Source organism: Ambystoma mexicanum, chromosome 8, assembly GCF_040938575.1.
Source record: "Ambystoma mexicanum isolate Mex_15411 chromosome 8, UKY_AmexF1_1, whole genome shotgun sequence".
Lineage (NCBI taxonomy): Eukaryota > Metazoa > Chordata > Amphibia > Caudata > Ambystomatidae > Ambystoma > Ambystoma mexicanum.
In genome coordinates, this window is record NC_090929.1 from 1,402,597,113 (window position 1) to 1,402,611,184 (window position 14,072).

General features: G+C 44.1%; 1 protein-coding gene across 1 annotated transcript in view; it reads left to right on the top strand.

Annotated features, from left to right (window-relative positions):
• Window positions 1-14,072, top strand: part of PYROXD2 (pyridine nucleotide-disulphide oxidoreductase domain 2) — a 984,036-nt gene that overhangs the window by 77,497 nt on the left and 892,467 nt on the right. The window lies entirely within an intron of this gene.

Genomic DNA, 14,072 nt, shown 5'->3' on the forward strand with positions numbered 1-14,072 from the left:
TCTAACTGGTTGCCTGAGATGGAGGTGGGGTCTTTGTTTATTACTGAGTAAGAGGAGTTTAGTAAGTTGGCCTCTAGGTTGGTGGCTTCCTTGTCTGTGGAGATTCCTCTCCACCTGTTAATGTCACCAAGGAGTATGGTCCCTGTATTAGGGGCTTTGAGGTTGTTCAAAAGTAAGATTAGTTTGTCGTTGAAGTCTGAGACCAGCAAGGGTGGCCAGTAAATGACTATGATGTGGATACAATTATTGTGGTTGGGGGTCAGTTTTTGAGGAGTAGAATTTCACATCCTGTGCACTGTATACGAGAGGGTAACAGCTTGAGGTTTTGTCTGGCAATTATCGCCACTCCACCTCCTTTGCCTATTTCTCGTTTTTTTAAGTAAATAGTATAGTCTGCTTGTACAGCAGTGTCAATGGTTGGCCCCATAGGTCCTCGTAACCATGTCTCTGTGAGGCAGAGGATGTCTAAGTTATCCTCAACAATGTAGTCATGTATTTCTTGAGCATGCTTGTTTAGGGATCTTGTGTTTAGAAGTGCAATTTTTTATTCAGAGTAGTTTATGGATTTGTTTGTGTTTGTTTGCTTTGTTACATTTCCACTCAAGGCTTCTAGGTTTTAGTTTACTGGTTCAGTATAGCATGCCTCAACTGAGATAGGTGGTGGCAGTAGTTTTACTGCAGGGGAGGGGGTGCTATCGGATGTTGCTAAGATGAAAGAATAATTTCTAGCATTTATGTGAAGGTGTGCTAGCTGCTGGTTTTGTAAGAGGTTTGTCTGAACTAGCAGATGACACATTTTAGAATAGCCCATCCCAGTATAGATGTCTCAGAAGCTGCCTAATGAAGGGTAGAGACAGGCGCGATGTATGCCGTGGACTGGCGTAGATCGGCTTGTCGCGGAAGCGCAGCCGCGGAAGTGCCTGACGTTTCCCTAAAAGCGACGCTGGGGTATCTGGGAACTGTAGTTCCCAAGAAATTGTTACTTCACAACAAGCGTTCAAGCTTAAACGGGGTGATATTCCCGTTGTGAGGCACACAGTAAGTTGCAGATAAGCAGGAAATGCAGTGAAATGCACTGTAATAATGTATGTGCCATTTAGAAAAAAGTTCAGTTCGGCTACAATTAATTGGCCCGGACTGAGGCGTTTGACCCAAGAGCTGCTGTCAGTGGGAATGAAGGTGGTTGTCTTCATGATTATGATTTGTTATTTATAACACGCTTAATACCCAGAGGTTTCTAAGCTCAGACCCAGGGATTGAACCTGTGTGTCTCCGCGTCGTCTTGCTACCAAGGCGAGCGCGTTGCCCTTGAGCTATCGTAGCAAGACTTTGGGGTGAGGATGTCACTCAGTCTAGCATGGAGCTGGTAGTTCACCTCTTTACCACTCACATGCTCCCTCTTTCCACTGTACTGATGGCTGCTCCCAGACCCACCTCCATGCCCTTGCCTGGAGCACCAGGCACCAGCTCGCAAACACATTTTAGAGAGTACGTAAATGGAGTCCGCAGTCAAGTCCTACTTTGGATGCATCCTCAATGAAAGGGTTTGTAATTGGTGACTTTAAAATACACTGCACAGAGAACTAGCTGGAACGAGAACGGAGTGTAGTCCTGATTTTATACTAACAGATGCATTGTGGTAATGGCAGTGCAGATTTTCTCTGACAGGACGAACACACGGCCCATGCTGCAGCCTGCAACAGAGGGAGGGAGGGAGTCAATGGCACACGGCCAGTGCCGGCCCCGATTGGAATACCACTGCTGTGATTCAATGGAATTAACATGATTACACATTCATCAAAGATTGGGTTGACTGAAACACTACAGCCCTAAAGCCCTATAGTCCTGCTCGGGCTGCAAACCAGGATTCAGTGAAACAAAATGGATGAGGTGTGGAAAAAAGCACACACTCGAGAGCCAATCAAATAATAGTGACAAAATTAACAAACGGGACAGCCAATCAGCTACTGCTTACATCTCAAAGCACTTGAGCAACCCCCACAAATCAGTAAATGGGCATTTTCTGAGCCATTTTAAACCTAAACATACCATGAAACTACCTTGTTTATTTTTAATAAAAAATAATGTACAATGTGTAACATAACTTGAAAGCTGCAATAAATATATTTTGAAGCATCAATCAAGTCAAATAACTTTTAAATAACATTAACAGATGCGGGCCGCCATTTTGGAAGTAGAAATGGCTGACACATTTACCACACAGTAGAAATTCAGCCAAAGAGTGCAAAAAGAGGTGTGGTTGGAGGGGAAAATGGGTTGGAATGGGAGGACAATCCCATAGATTTCAATTGGCAATGGGTGTTAAATGGGTGGGACACATAGCTAAACTACATAAATCCATTTTCACATGTCACCAGCATTGAAAAGCATTACAAACTTACATTCAAAGCTCCTATTTCAAGCTCTTATGTTAAAGCTCTTATTTTAATGACAATAGTTTTGGCTCTATAGGTAGCGCTTTCAGCACCACCTAATAGCCAAAACTAAAAATGGAGGACCATTGTTGTGCACTAACAATGGCTAATCCCCCACACTAACGTGAGATGGGGGTTTAGATTCTATTAAAGACAAGAAGGGCGATTATTATGCATTCAATCTTTACTCTGAAACCACAGCAGCAAAGAAAACAAAACGTTTACAAACAAAAAAGTTAGAAAACAGAACTAAATACAGTTCAATGTCAATGCAAGGGGGAACTCCCCAATCCATCATGGAGGACAGGTCATGCCCTGCAGGAGACCAATGAGCAGGGACCCTTCCTTATATAAGTCCATTACTATAAACCCAACCCCTCTTGCTGTAGCTGTCTTGAACCAGACGTCCACTGCACAGATCAGATGATAAACGATGAAGGCAAATCCAGCGAAGCTCTCGTACCACGCACTCCACAACTTGTAACTGTGAGCCACACTCCTGATCAGAATTTCAACTCGTAGCTGTAAGAACAACAAGTAAGAAGGGTGGGTGGATGGGAAGAACAACAAACCAATGAATGTTCTCTCGAAACACCTGTGCACATGCGTGTCCTAACTGTCACATCATATCATATCAAGGGTGGGTGGGTGGGATAATAATCGCCTCCTTGTCTTTAATAGAATCTAAACCCCCATCTCACGTTAGTGTGGGGGATTAGCCATTCTATGACAAGACAGGAGGCTCATATTTTGCAAGTTCAAAGCCCTTGCATCTCATTAGTACAACATGATAAATACAATAGAGACAATAAAATAGAATAATAGGAGAAGAAAAAGGGTTAAATACTTTCATTAGATCAATCTGCTGACCACAAGAGAATTGCCCAAGACTAGGCTGCCCGAATAACTGTCTTATAAGGCATAGCCAAATCCACTGCAAGAAAAACAACTGGAAGATGTGCCAATTCCAGCGTTCCTTACAGGCCACCAATACCAATTGGTTAAAAAGAGGGGGAAAACCCTGAACAAAGTTTTCCTATACTAATAGGGTAGGCAAAAACCCATCGGAATAATAAACTCCTCTGTTGTCCAATCAAACATTTAAACACTTAAATTCATCCCATCTATGGGAACCTAGATAACAAACCAAAGAAGATAAGCACTTAGCTCTCCTGTGGATAAAGAAAAATACCCCTTAGGGGTGGAAGCTTTTTAGGTTCCATCCCATGCGTTAAAGGAAGATATCGCCTTAGAAACAGGGCATGTCACAAAACTACACTGGGGAACAAGTGGGAAAGACAAATCTTCATAAAAAGTAAAATGGGAGAAAGGTCATTTTATTAATCTCTAATAGGACGACCCATCCTGGGCGGAGCTGAAGCGCAATAGACTTAACACCAATTGTATTCAGACCTATGTGTGTACTAAAGAAGGTATGTCTTCTGGAGGCAGAAGCAGAATGGAAGAGAGGGGCCCCACCTGAAAAGCTAAACCTGCCAAACCGCCAAAACGGAGACGTTGAGACCTCCTGAGATCTTGAAGAAGAACTCTGCTACCATGACAAAAAGGCAGATATTTACAAAACCTGACCCTTAAGAGACCAAGCCTGGCAAGGGGAAAAAATGTATCTTACATCCATTCACTACCATTATAGTGATATCTGAACCCCCTTGTAGATGTGCCCAGTGGTTGAAACTTGTTCCCTCCTCCATGGTTGATAAATCCCCTAGAGGATCATAAACTAACCGAAGGAGGACCCCTAAATTCCAAAGTCTGAGCAAAACACTAAACTGCAAAGAACTGATCACTAAACCGTTAAAATGAAGTTGCTCACCAGAAGAGGGCTAGCTTCTATATTAGCCAATTTGAAGAACCTTGAAGCTCCCAGTACTCTGAGCTGGCACCTTATTGCAAAAACAATCTCCTGTGAAAAACCCCAAAAGGTCTACCTGCCATGCAGGTGGCTAGGAGAATCAATTCATTAACTAAATATATCCCAGCCCTCTGGGAATCGCACTGACAGACACCTTCTAATGTAGAGACGCATTTTGATGGGGGGATATTAGTAGCACTCCCAGACCCCTCTATCCCACCAAGGGATATTGAGCATTCCCAAGGAGGAGAACCCAACCTGCTTATGTACGGAAAGCCTTGCAACCCAGACGAAGGCTACCCTGAGGACCACACTAAAGCCCCGCTTTACACCCTTAAAATAACTACACACTTGCACTTCTAACCAACCCCCTGACCGTGGAAGGGGATCCACTTACTTATCGAAATACCAGGAATTAGCGCAAAGGAAAGTAAACTGACGGGAGGGGAATGCTCAGTGCGAGCCTGCACTGGTTATGAGTCAGAACTCCTGAAACAGGTAAAACGCAAACCATCGGGTGATACTCCAAGTGGTTTAATATCATGATGCAACCTCCCTCAAGGATGGCGGGAAGGGCAATGAGGGGGGAAAGGACTCTGGGATAAATATCCTACTCCATAAATGAAAGGTTGTGAAAGGATACTGGGACCCCTGTCCCTTCAAACCCTGAGGCCTGAGTCTCTGCATGAGTGAGAGGCTGACTGGCCACTTATGGGAATCAGGGGAAGGGAACAAAAGCAAAACACATTGCCCATAGCAAAATAGCACTTATACACTGCTACAAAATCTCCGGTATACGGATGTTGATCATCACTACTACCCACAGAGTGTGGTGAGGGGTCCACTTATTGATTGGGGCAGGATGAAAGACTGATTTAGGCCTCTCCAAATTAAGAACCTGCAGCAATAGGGTCCGTACGGATGTGAAAACCAGCACTCTATTCGCTGTACTATAGAAAAAAAGAAAATATATAAAATATATAACGAAAGAGGCTAAACAACTCTCTTGAGGGTACAGAGGCCTGCTTGTGCTCCTCGAGCAGAGGAGGAATTGTAACACACTGCTAGGCGGTTAGCAGAACCACAGGTTAATCTTTGAGGGGAAACCCCTGGGCAGGCGCCAGAAAGTTATTATTTGGCGATTCGTCCCTCTGATACCAGCAAGTGTTTCCAAACACTCCATCCAATTAAAACATGGTTATCCAACCTGCCCCGAGCTGATCTTTTCTCCACCAATAATCCAAATAGTATAATGAATGTCATAATGGGACACATAGTAAGGGAAACACGCCACTCACTAAAGAGAGCATGAAGCCCTGCAGACCTAAAAAGGGGCATAACTCCTCATTCTATTCTTCCTCATGTCGAGAGAAAAATTCTGCAGCTTAATCTGCACAGGTATTGGGTGGAGCAATTGTTATTGGGGAAAGCAAAAACCTAAGGAAAGGACTGAGTTGTCCTGAAACTAACTAAGGTAAAGGGCGACAGAATTTTAACTAAAAGACGAAGGTTAACACTCGAGTGATGGCTAGAGAGGAAGGTACAACCCCCCCACATGGGTCTGTTTATAACTACCTCCAAACACTCTTTTCTTTAAAGTATTTAATAAATAAATAAATAAAATAACATAAATAAAATAATATAAAAATATCCAAGGAAGAGGGGTTACGTCCTCACAAGGGTCTGAACCCGACCTTATAGTAGCTGCTACCTACTGAGCTATTCGGGCTACTGACAAGTCCGAAAACGCAAATGTTGTCCAGGCATCACTTAAACAATTTGTTTAGCACAAGAGTACACTGAGCAAGTGCATCTGAACAGCTCACCCTAGCAGGGTGTGGAACCAGGATTAAACGAGGGGTTCACCTCGCACAAGAACACAGGCAAGCCTGCCACTGAGCAGGTGACAGCACACCTAGAGGGAAGATAATGACAGCTGCCACATGCAGCACCTAAACAAAACAAAGCTGCCGACTTTTAAGGGAGGGATGCACTGAGCAAGTGTACCTCCAACTGCTCGCCCGAGCAGGGCGTGATAACCAGCAGTGCACGAGGGGGTAACCGAGCATTAGAACTCAGGCAGAACCTGAAACCAAGCAGGTTATGGCACACAAACAGTTAAGGTAATCACCAATGCCATATGCAGCACACAAACAAAGTTGCCTACTTTAAGTGAGGAATACACTGAGCAAGTGTACCTCAAACTGCTCACCCTAACAGGGTATGGAACCAGCAGTATACGAGGGGTCACCTCGCAGAAGAACACCGGAAAAGCTTGCCACCGAGCAGGTGACGGCAACCTTACAGGGAAGATAATGACATCTGCCACAAGCAGCACCTAAACAAAACTGCCAAGTTTAAGGGAGGAATACACTGAGCAAGTGTACCTCAAACTGCTCACCCCAGCAGGGTGTGGTAACCAGCAGTACACGAGGGGTTAACCTTGCATTACAACTTAGGCAAAACCTGAAACCGAACAGGTTATGGCACCTACAGTGAAGGCAAATCACCTATGCCCTGTGCAGTGTTTAAATAAATAAATAAATAAATAAATAAAACGGCAGATTGGCAGCGTATGAGGCTCTTCAGTAGGCGAACTAGTGTCAATATAGCTGAAAATATCAATTTAAAGACAAAATAAAAAGTCAAGTTTTTAGTTATATTAAATACATATACACATCCATATGTGTACACTGCCAATGGCGGAAACAAACCCAGGTCCCTCTGCATGGTAAACCTGCAGCCTCCTTATGGAGCCATCTCGCTTATGTGCAGAAATAGAAATATATATATATATATATATATATATATATATATATATATATATATATATATATATATATATACACACATACAGAGGCTTTTCAACCTAAAAGGAGGTTACAGCTGCACGCTGTAGATATGCTCACTGAAAGAGCTTTACCAACAAAAAGAGGGCTGTGCGCCTCTTTAAAATTATAATTTTATTTCATAACACTTTCAGAATTTTGATGTAGGAGGATTTGCTCGTACCCCCAACCTTTCAGGTACAAGTCGCCAAGCTTACTGGCTGTGCCACAGACACAACATGTTCCAAGAAATGAAAACAAATGAAATGAAATGGGGCCACGCACTGGGACTGAAGCATAAGCTTCTCATGGACCAGACCTAGTATTCCCCAGTGTCTCCTAACAAAAGGAGGCTTCCTGAAACAACAACAAAGGCCTGTGAGCACCGTGTCTAAAGCAGTAGCTTCCTATGAGACCAGTGGGACCCCCCCACCGCAGGCCCAGCCTTCAGCACCTGGAATTCCCAGGACAGTAAATAATCAAAGAGGCCTGCACGTGCCTGGAGAGAAGCAGAAGTCTCCATTAGCTCAGCATGTGCAAGCTAAATAAACAAACAAAAAGAAACATTATCAAACAGGCTTAAAAGCCAGAGGCATAGCAGCGCGAGCGCTACATTGTGAAAAGATAACACATTAGCAAAAGTAACGGCCGCACAGCCTTTCCAGATACAATGACAAAAACCATAAATATTCCTCACATGATAGAGGAACCCAATAAAATTAAGAAATACATTATATTTACACATTTTTAAGGCCTAATGTATTAAAAAGGCCCACTACTGACAAACATGCAAGACACAACTGAAAGGGGTGACTTAGCTGTGGTCTCAGCAGCAAAGAAAGAGGGGTTGGGTTTAGAGTAATGGATTTATATAAGGAAGTGTCCCTGCTCATTGGTCTCCTGCAGGGCATGACCTGTCCTCCATGATGGATTGGGGAGTCCCCCTTTGCATTGACATTGAACTCTATTTAGTTCTGTTTTCTAACTCTTTAGTTTGTAAAAGTTTTTTTTTTCTTTGCTGCTGTGGTTTCAGAGTAAAGATTGAATGCATAATATGAGCCTCCTGTCTTGTCATAGAATTTGGTGCCTCTGGCATTGGCGAGAGTGGTGCTAACTGGACTACCTCACAAAGGACACCTGGGAATTAACGTTTTAAAGAGGATATTAAGAGAACACTACTACTGGTGGCCTGGGAAGGATCAGGACATCGATTATATTAGTGAGCACTGTGAAGTCTGCCATGGAAGCGACAAATGATTATCCCCCAGAGCACCGCCATTGCAAAATGTTGAGGGTGAAGGCAAAGTGTGGAAAAAAGTAGACATTAACTTCATGGGACTAATGGAATTCAAGGAATGTGAAGAGAGATAGCCATTCTCCTCCAAGAATATGATTCCAAATGAACTGAAATGAAATTCATGGAACATATGACCACCGCACCATCCATCTAATTCTTTAGAGAAGTGTTCGGGAGAGAAATTATGACAGACAGCAGTGTCCAGTTTTTGTCAAACAAAATGCAGCAGTATGTAAGACAACAGGAGATGCTGCACATTAAGTTGGTACTCTATCATCCACAAAGAAATAGGCAAGTGGAGCGCATGAACTGGTTTGTCAAAAGTACCCTAAAGCAAAGTGCTGGTAGCCCGAGTGAATTGCAAAGAAGCTGTCTGTAATGCAATGATAGTACACAGAACCACGCTAAACAAAAATAGAGATATATCCCCATTCTTTTTGATGACAGGAAGAAGGGCGAGAACAACTCTAACACTGATGTGGATCCCAAAAGAAACTGAAACAGAAGTGCTTATGTACACCCAAATAAAAGTAAGCGTGATATAACATCAGCATAAAAGGAAGTAAGTGTATGACATTAGGATAGCCAGCAAAACACTTATTTTCACGTAGGTGGCTGGATAAAAATATATCTTGCACATAACGACAGGGACACAATTCCACTATAGTACACCACTTCAGGTCCAAGATGCCCAACAGAACACCATAACCACTGAAGAGGGAAAGATATGCAATTTATACAATTGCACATTACGACAAGAACATGGACGCGAGGAATTGCCGAAGTGCAGAATCCCCTTTAAGGCTGAGACCCACAGAAAGACACTTTTTCAGAAACGACCCAGTGCAGGGAGCGAGTGGAACCAAGATAAGAATGCCTCTGACCGAGAAGATAATCTGCTCAGTTATAAAACGTGTGAGACAGACTCTGAGCAGATGGACGCAGAGCCTGTAGGATCACATGGCAGCAGTCCTATGCCAAGCAAGTACTGAGATTATTACATGTGTGTAAACTAACAGTCACGATTTAGTGATGATTCACACATCCGGGTTGGCACGGTGTGTCCGTGAGTGGAGTGTCGGGACTCACAGGGGAGTGAGAAGTGAGAACAGAGCCAGAGCATGGCGAGCAGGAAGTGGAGACGCTGTGGTGCAGGAAACACATCCGGGTTGGCACGGTGTGTCCGTGAGTTGAGTGACGGGACTCACAGGGGAGTGAGAACATGTCGGGGAGTTTCTCCCGGGGTCGGCTGGGCCTTCCGCAGACCTCCGGGCTGGGAGGCCCCAAATCCTCCCGTGTTTCCCAAAAATGAGTATGAGACACACACAAGAAGCAAGGTGGTTCTGCTGTTTATTGAACAACGGCAGGGATGGGTCTAGGATCGTACGTGTCCGTCCAGACTCTCGAAATTAGTGGGGCTCGCAGGCCCCTTTTTGCTTCAGTATGACGCGCTACTTGCGTCACCTGGGAAAGTTAGCGAAAAACCTATCGCCACTCTGGATTGGTTCCTCGAGTGGTAGGGTTAGTATAGCATACATATAGAGAACGTTGTTAGTGGTTTAGAGTCAGTCAGGTGGCTATTAAATACAGCATGGGTTGTCCCTTCTATTAGATACTTGAAAATTGTTACACGAAGACCCCTAATGATTGGCTAATGTTAGTGGCGTCAGTGATGTGTGCCCCATGTTCTGATTGGTCCACTCGCGAGCCCCCCAGCCTGGGACCATCGTTGTTCCCAGCTCGCGGTGTACCTGTCATTTGCAACAATATGTAACTATGTGTTCGTGCAGACAAAGCGTGGATTTGCTCATAGGCCTGAGAGCAGACCATTCCCATCGCTGTGGGTGTCCATTGGGTCATTTCATTGTTGCAGCCTGTGTCCCAGACGTGGGACCCAGGCGACTTCTCCCTCGTGGGTCTGGCACCTTGTCAGGTTTGGCTTGGTCACATGAGGAGAGACCGTGGCTGAGGCAGAATTCTGCACATTTAAAGTTGTATTTGCCTCTGCGTGCCTGGTTTTGCTTACAGGTGTGACCCTGGCGTCGGCTGGTAGCATACGAGTTGCAACATCGCTCCCTTGGCTGTCAGCTCTCGCTGGGCTCGTTCTGCATGGTCAGCACTTGTACTCTTGCTCGTTCAGTGTCCATGGCGGCTCTTGCTTGCGGCCTACTTGGGCCTGGTTCATAGGTGGGGATGTGTAATGCACGGCACTTATGTTTCGGTGTCACATGGCTTCATCGGCAGTATCATGTCTTCGTTGTATTTTCATCACGATGCAAGGGTCGGGAGAAGCGTCAGCAGGCATGTAAACGAGTGCTTTGTGCGTCTTGCGTTTCTGCATTTCGGAAAACCTATGTGAAAAATAATAAAGATGCGCGTCAGTGGGTGTATCCGTCACCTACGTCATAGCACTGAGTATGTTCTTCGTGTGGATTGGTGTGGGAGTGTCCAGTGTGCATGGTTGCATGTGTGTTCTTGACAGTTGGCTAGGTCGTCATGGCATCTCTAACGATGTAGGTGCTTGATGTTGAGGGCTTAGTCGAGTTCATCCATGCCGCAGGCGTCGGCTTGAGTAGGGCAGGCTGGCGGGCAGGTTGGTGGGCACATCTGTAGGTTCTTGTACCAGGGTATTTGGTCGTCTGGTAGATAGACTAATTCATCTCGTGGCGGGTGTCTGGGCCGCGATCCTCTGGGCCAGGGTCGCGAGGAGATTGGGGGGAGTCTTTTCTCCCATTCTCCCACTTCAAACAGAGCCAGAGCATGGCGAGCAGGAAGTGGAGACGTTGTGGTGCAGGAAACACATCCGGGTTGGCACGGTGTGTCCGTGAGTGGAGTGACGGGACTCACAAGGGAGTGAGAACGGAGCCAGAGCATGGCGAGCAGGAAGTGGAGACGCTGTGGTGCAGGAAAGTTATTGTTTTAAAAGGAATAAGATGAAAATAAAGATAAAGTTTATTAAGCTGTAATAAATAATCATAAAAGTAACCATACAAGTGGGAAATGAAGGCCTATATACCAGCTGGTTAGTCATTAATTTTGTACATTGATTACTATACATGCCATTTGTTGTTGTTGCTGTATTATCATGACCCTCTATTTTAGTGTATCTGTTAGGTATTGTTTGTTCGTTTGTTGTTTTAGCCCATGTTTTATGATACGATATACCTTCTTTTTGTATTTTGGGTTTCATATTGAGCTTGTTTGCTGTGTTTCGATATAGTTCATAATTTTATCTTACTTCAGTAATTTTATGTGATTATGTGTAAAGTTGTCTACTTTGTATAAAATTGTATTACATTAATAAATGAATTAATCAATTAATTAATTAATTAATTAAGCTGTAATAAATAATAACTCACATTATGTGGAGGGTAGTTGTGAACCACTGAACTTTCTTGAGACTTCCCATAACTCAAAATAGGTTCACAAAATAACCATTCTAGCGGACACCATTTCACCAAGAAGATTTTGAAGTCTGAGTTGGAGGAGAAAATATCCCCTGGGTAACTATTTATTTAAGAGGCACAACCACATATCCATTACTTCCTGGCAAAACTCACTAAGAAGAAAGAAAAGCTGTCGTGCTCCCAAGATATGGCAAAAGCAGTACACCAGAGCAGGAAGCACCCTGAGAAAAAAGGTGAAAGCTTTGTGCACCCGCGACCTGCTGGGAAAAAGAACAGAAGTGCCCCAAATACCATTCAGCAATATTACAAAATCTTGCACGTCCACTGGCCTTACTGGTACTCACACAGGACTTGCCGAAAAAGAACGTTCTTTTTAGTGACACATTCTCTCAGGTCAAAACCAAAAAACATATGACACGCTTTGTGCATCGATCTCAAGAAATGAGATCTAAGAATACAAAGTAAACATCATAAGAAAGATGTTGATAAACGCATTGGGTAGAGGCGCAATCAAATTAGCACCCCAAAATGCAAGGTGAAGTTAAAAGTCCATTAAGCACTAAAAACAAGACACCTCACCACTAGTCTGACAATTCGGAAAATACATTTTCCGAGGCCCCCCCTATATGGATCCGTAGCAAATGGGGGTCTGTTAGAGCAAAGGTGATGTTGATGTTGGTTACACGTTCATCTAAATATTTCATTTCTTTATCCCTGAAAAGTTTCCCTGCAATACGTGCCCAAAGAATTTGGGGGCCCCCCTGTGACCCATGCTGAGGAGCCCCCTGCCCCAGCTCGGCAACAAATCACAGGTCGCGCCAGACTCTGGGCCTGCCTAGATTACCACGCGTGCGCAATACGCATGAACATGCTGCTTCAGGGGTACGGCGCACATTGTACTAGAAGCATATACATATGTGTTTCAATGTATTATAGAGCGCACGTTTTGAGAAAAATTGGCTAAAAAACCAGAGCGTTTGCAATTGTTTTGTAGGGTGACACCAGTTCACAAATCCAATACATGCAAGTCACCAACATTGCACCGGAACATGAATGTTTTAATAAATGTAATGCTTTGCTATTAAAAATGCCATACCACATTAGAACATTATAGACCCAGTCTAGACACATAATAACATATTACAGTAAAGCATGCCAGGTCACATTTAGACATACCTAGACTGGTTGCACCACAATGCCAGTTGAAGCAATAACCCTTATCATGGTTGTTTTATCACAGATGCCCAGAACAATATACAGTGCCACAGTAAGAAATGGCTAGACTGCCAGCATCCAAATGCCAGTCTAGCCAGGTATTTACACTTAACAGCACTACTTTATCAGAGATGCCCAGTTAAAAAAAGTCAAGCCTAACTGAGAAATGACTAGACTGGCGGCACCAAAATGCCTCTCTTGCCACTTATACCACATATCATGCCTGCTTAACTTGGAGATGAATTACCATTACGATTTATCACACAATCCTGGCCTCCCACACATCCTCTTTCCTTACAGACCCCAGCCCCAAACCCAAATCAGCACATCGGCCCAGAATTACCTCCACGTCGCTCTTCCTTGTCGCTGTGCTGACGTATGAAGCACCTTGCCTCATAGGTAAGTACTAGGACGAGGAAGAGTGAGGCTAGGAATAATGAAGATTGCATGTAACTAAGCAAGGCATTACCTCCATGTCCCGCTACCTCATCCCAGTACTTTTGTATGAGGCAAAGTGTCTCAGAGACAAGTACTGGGACGAGGAATAATGGGGCTACGTGTAATGAAGATTACAAATAAGTAATCATGGCATTAAACACAAGCAGTGGCACAACACCGGCAATTACTAACATAAAGCATTTCACTGTTAGTTTTTAGGCAGTTGAAATTGTGATGTGAGTTTAGTACTTGCATGCCAGTGGAGTGATTGGAAGGGTAGAGAGGGGACATGATACTGCTCATTCTCACAGCAGTCCATAGGTGGGGGCTTTCAGACTTAAAGGAGAGGGTTTACTGATTGTAGCATTGAGGCTGCACTAGAATAGTCTCATTAGAATGCGTAAAGAAGTTAGATGCCCCCACACAAATAAGTATGTGCCTCCCCCACCACCGCAAAGTTAGCGCCTCTCCGAACATTTGAAGGGTTAGCCCCCCAGAAATGTAGGTTTTATTGAGGCCCTGAACACAAGCACACACCATTCACCATACACATACACACCCAGCCACCCATACATGTAA